Genomic DNA, 5,446 nt, shown 5'->3' with positions numbered 1-5,446 from the left:
ATTTTTGACGTCGGAATCCGAATCACCCTAAAAATGGTTTGCTATAGCACACAAAAATCGTCAAAATGAGGGGTATGCTCGCTTCGGGGCTTGTTTGACCTTCAAAATGGATCGGACGGGCCGTGAGGGCCAAACGGATGCATTGAAAAGGTCTTGACGGACGTCCACAAAAAAATTGGCATTTTTGACGTCGGAATTCGGATCACCCAAAAAATGGTTTGCTATAGCACACGAAAATCGTCGAAATGAGGGGTATACTAACTTCGGGGGTCGTTTGACCTTCAAAATGGATCGGAAGGGCCTTGAGGGCCAAACGGATGTATAGACAAGGTCTTGAAGGACGTCTACAAAAAAATTTGGCATTTTTGACGTCGGAATCTGAATCACCCAAAAAATGGTTTGCTATAGCACACGAAACTTGTCTAAATGAGGGGTATACTCGCTTCGGGGGTCGTTTGACCTTCGAAATGGATCGGAAGGGCCGTGAGGGGCAACCGGATGCATAGACAAGGGCTTGACGGACGTCCACAAAAAAATTGGCATTTTTGATGTCGGAATTCGGATCACCCAAAAAATGGTTTGCTATCGCACACGAAAATCGTCGAAATGGGGGGTATGCTCGCTTCGGGGCTCGTTGGACCTTCAAAATGGATCGGACGGGCCGTGAGGGCCAACCGGATGCATAGACAAGGGCTTGACGGACGTCCACAAAAAAATTGGCATTTTTGATGTCGGAATTCGGATCACCCAAAAAATGGTTTGCTATCGCACACGAAAATCGTCGAAATGGGGGGTATGCTCGCTTCGGGGCTCGTTGGACCTTCAAAATGGATCGGACGGGCCGTGAGGGCCAACCGGATGCATAGACAAGGGCTTGACGGACGTCCACAAAAAAATTGGCATTTTTGATGTCGGAATTCGGATCACCCAAAAAATGGTTTGCTATCGCACACGAAAATCGTCGAAATGGGGGGTATGCTCGCTTCGGGGCTCGTTGGACCTTCAAAATGGATCGGACGGGCCGTGAGGGCCAACCGGATGCATAGACAAGGGCTTGACGGACGTCCACAAAAAAATTGGCATTTTTGATGTCGGAATTCGGATCACCCAAAAAATGGTTTGCTATCGCACACGAAAATCGTCGAAATGGGGGGTATGCTCGCTTCGGGGCTCGTTGGACCTTCAAAATGGATCGGACGGGCCGTGAGGGCCAACCGGATGCATAGACAAGGGCTTGACGGACGTCCACAAAAAAATTGGCATTTTTGATGTCGGAATTCGGATCACCCAAAAAATGGTTTGCTATCGCACACGAAAATCGTCGAAATGGGGGGTATGCTCGCTTCGGGGCTCGTTGGACCTTCAAAATGGATCGGACGGGCCGTGAGGGCCAACCGGATGCATAGACAAGGGCTTGACGGACGTCCACAAAAAAATTGGCATTTTTGATGTCGGAATTCGGATCACCCAAAAAATGGTTTGCTATCGCACACGAAAATCGTCGAAATGGGGGGTATGCTCGCTTCGGGGCTCGTTGGACCTTCAAAATGGATCGGACGGGCCGTGAGGGCCAACCGGATGCATAGACAAGGGCTTGACGGACGTCCACAAAAAAATTGGCATTTTTGATGTCGGAATTCGGATCACCCAAAAAATGGTTTGCTATCGCACACGAAAATCGTCGAAATGGGGGGTATGCTCGCTTCGGGGCTCGTTGGACCTTCAAAATGGATCGGACGGGCCGTGAGGGCCAACCGGATGCATAGACAAGGGCTTGACGGACGTCCACAAAAAAATTGGCATTTTTGATGTCGGAATTCGGATCACCCAAAAAATGGTTTGCTATCGCACACGAAAATCGTCGAAATGGGGGGTATGCTCGCTTCGGGGCTCGTTGGACCTTCAAAATGGATCGGACGGGCCGTGAGGGCCAACCGGATGCATAGACAAGGGCTTGACGGACGTCCACAAAAAAATTGGCATTTTTGATGTCGGAATTCGGATCACCCAAAAAATGGTTTGCTATCGCACACGAAAATCGTCGAAATGGGGGGTATGCTCGCTTCGGGGCTCGTTGGACCTTCAAAATGGATCGGACGGGCCGTGAGGGCCAACCGGATGCATAGACAAGGGCTTGACGGACGTCCACAAAAAAATTGGCATTTTTGATGTCGGAATTCGGATCACCCAAAAAATGGTTTGCTATCGCACACGAAAATCGTCGAAATGGGGGGTATGCTCGCTTCGGGGCTCGTTGGACCTTCAAAATGGATCGGACGGGCCGTGAGGGCCAACCGGATGCATAGACAAGGGCTTGACGGACGTCCACAAAAAAATTGGCATTTTTGATGTCGGAATTCGGATCACCCAAAAAATGGTTTGCTATCGCACACGAAAATCGTCGAAATGGGGGGTATGCTCGCTTCGGGGCTCGTTGGACCTTCAAAATGGATCGGACGGGCCGTGAGGGCCAACCGGATGCATAGACAAGGGCTTGACGGACGTCCACAAAAAAATTTGGCATTTTTGACGTCGGAATCCGGATCACCCAAAAAATTGTTTGCTATAGCACACGAAACTTGTCTAAATGAGGGGTATACTCGCTTCGGGGGTCGTTTGACCTTCGAAATGGATCGGAAGGGCCGTGAGGGCCAACCGGATGCATAGACAAGGTCTTGACGGACGTCCACAAAAAAATTTGGCATTTTTGACGTCGGAATCTCGATCACTCAAAAAATGGTTTGCTATAGCACACGAAACTTGTCTAAATGAGGGGTATACTCGCTTCGGGGGTCGTTTGACCTTCGAAATGGATCGGAAGGGCCGTGAGGGGCAACCGGATGCATAGACAAGGGCTTGACGGACGTCCACAAAAAAATTTGGCATTTTTGACGTCGGAATCTCGATCACTCAAAAAATGGTTTGCTATAGCACACGAAACTTGTCTAAATGAGGGGTATACTCGCTTCGGGGGTCGTTTGACCTTCGAAATGGATCGGAAGGGCCGTGAGGGGCAACCGGATGCATAGACAAGGGCTTGACGGACGTCCACAAAAAAATTTGGCATTTTTGACGTCGGAATCTCGATCACTCAAAAAATGGTTTGCTATAGCACACGAAACTTGTCTAAATGAGGGGTATACTCGCTTCGGGGGTCGTTTGACCTTCGAAATGGATCGGAAGGGCCGTGAGGGGCAACCGGATGCATAGACAAGGGCTTGACGGACGTCCACAAAAAAATTTGGCATTTTTGACGTCGGAATCTCGATCACTCAAAAAATGGTTTGCTATAGCACACGAAACTTGTCTAAATGAGGGGTATACTCGCTTCGGGGGTCGTTTGACCTTCGAAATGGATCGGAAGGGCCGTGAGGGGCAACCGGATGCATAGACAAGGGCTTGACGGACGTCCACAAAAAAATTTGGCATTTTTGACGTCGGAATCTCGATCACTCAAAAAATGGTTTGCTATAGCACACGAAACTTGTCTAAATGAGGGGTATACTCGCTTCGGGGGTCGTTTGACCTTCGAAATGGATCGGAAGGGCCGTGAGGGGCAACCGGATGCATAGACAAGGGCTTGACGGACGTCCACAAAAAAATTTGGCATTTTTGACGTCGGAATCTCGATCACTCAAAAAATGGTTTGCTATAGCACACGAAACTTGTCTAAATGAGGGGTATACTCGCTTCGGGGGTCGTTTGACCTTCGAAATGGATCGGAAGGGCCGTGAGGGGCAACCGGATGCATAGACAAGGGCTTGACGGACGTCCACAAAAAAATTTGGCATTTTTGACGTCGGAATCTCGATCACTCAAAAAATGGTTTGCTATAGCACACGAAACTTGTCTAAATGAGGGGTATACTCGCTTCGGGGGTCGTTTGACCTTCGAAATGGATCGGAAGGGCCGTGAGGGGCAACCGGATGCATAGACAAGGGCTTGACGGACGTCCACAAAAAAATTTGGCATTTTTGACGTCGGAATCTCGATCACTCAAAAAATGGTTTGCTATAGCACACGAAACTTGTCTAAATGAGGGGTATACTCGCTTCGGGGGTCGTTTGACCTTCGAAATGGATCGGAAGGGCCGTGAGGGGCAACCGGATGCATAGACAAGGGCTTGACGGACGTCCACAAAAAAATTTGGCATTTTTGACGTCGGAATCTCGATCACTCAAAAAATGGTTTGCTATAGCACACGAAACTTGTCTAAATGAGGGGTATACTCGCTTCGGGGGTCGTTTGACCTTCGAAATGGATCGGAAGGGCCGTGAGGGGCAACCGGATGCATAGACAAGGGCTTGACGGACGTCCACAAAAAAATTTGGCATTTTTGACGTCGGAATCTCGATCACTCAAAAAATGGTTTGCTATAGCACACGAAACTTGTCTAAATGAGGGGTATACTCGCTTCGGGGGTCGTTTGACCTTCGAAATGGATCGGAAGGGCCGTGAGGGGCAACCGGATGCATAGACAAGGGCTTGACGGACGTCCACAAAAAAATTTGGCATTTTTGACGTCGGAATCTCGATCACTCAAAAAATGGTTTGCTATAGCACACGAAACTTGTCTAAATGAGGGGTATACTCGCTTCGGGGGTCGTTTGACCTTCGAAATGGATCGGAAGGGCCGTGAGGGGCAACCGGATGCATAGACAAGGGCTTGACGGACGTCCACAAAAAAATTTGGCATTTTTGACGTCGGAATCTCGATCACTCAAAAAATGGTTTGCTATAGCACACGAAAATCGTCGAAATGAGGGGTATGCTCGCTTCGGGGCTCGTTTGACCTTCAAAATGGATCGTAAGGGACGTGAGGGCCAACTGGATGCATAGACAAGGTCTTGATAGACGTCCACAAAAATTTGGCATTTTTGACGTCGGAATCTCGATCACTCAAAAAATGGTTTGCTATAGCACACGAAAATCGTCGAAATGAGGCGTATGCTCGCTNGTTTGACCTTTAAAATGGGTCGAAAGGGCCGTGAGGGCCATACGGATGCATAGACAAGGTCTTGAAGGACGTCCACAAAAAAATTTGGCATTTTTGATGTTGGAATCCGGATCACCCAAAAAATGGTGTGCTATAGCACACGAAAATCATCGAAATGAGGGGTATGCTCGCTTCGGGGCTCGTTTGACCTTCAAAATGGATCGGAAGGGCCGTGAGGGCCAACCGGATGCATAGAAAAGGTCTTGACAGACGTCCACAATAAAATTTGGCATTTTTGACGTCGGAATACGGATCTCCCAAAAAATGGTTTGCTATAGCACACAAAAATCGTCAAAATGAGGGGTATGCTCACTTCGGGGCTCGTTTGACCTTCAAAATGGATCGGAAGGGACGTGAGGGCAAACCGGATGGATAGACAAGGTCTTGAAGGACGTCCACAAAAAAATTTGGCATTTTTGACGTCGGAATCTGGATCACCCAAAAAATGGT

This window comes from Solanum pennellii, chromosome 10 (genome assembly GCF_001406875.1).
Source record: "Solanum pennellii chromosome 10, SPENNV200".
Classification (NCBI taxonomy): domain Eukaryota; kingdom Viridiplantae; phylum Streptophyta; class Magnoliopsida; order Solanales; family Solanaceae; genus Solanum; species Solanum pennellii.
The sequence above is the reverse complement of the archived record's forward strand: the minus strand, read 5'-3'. Positions refer to the sequence as shown.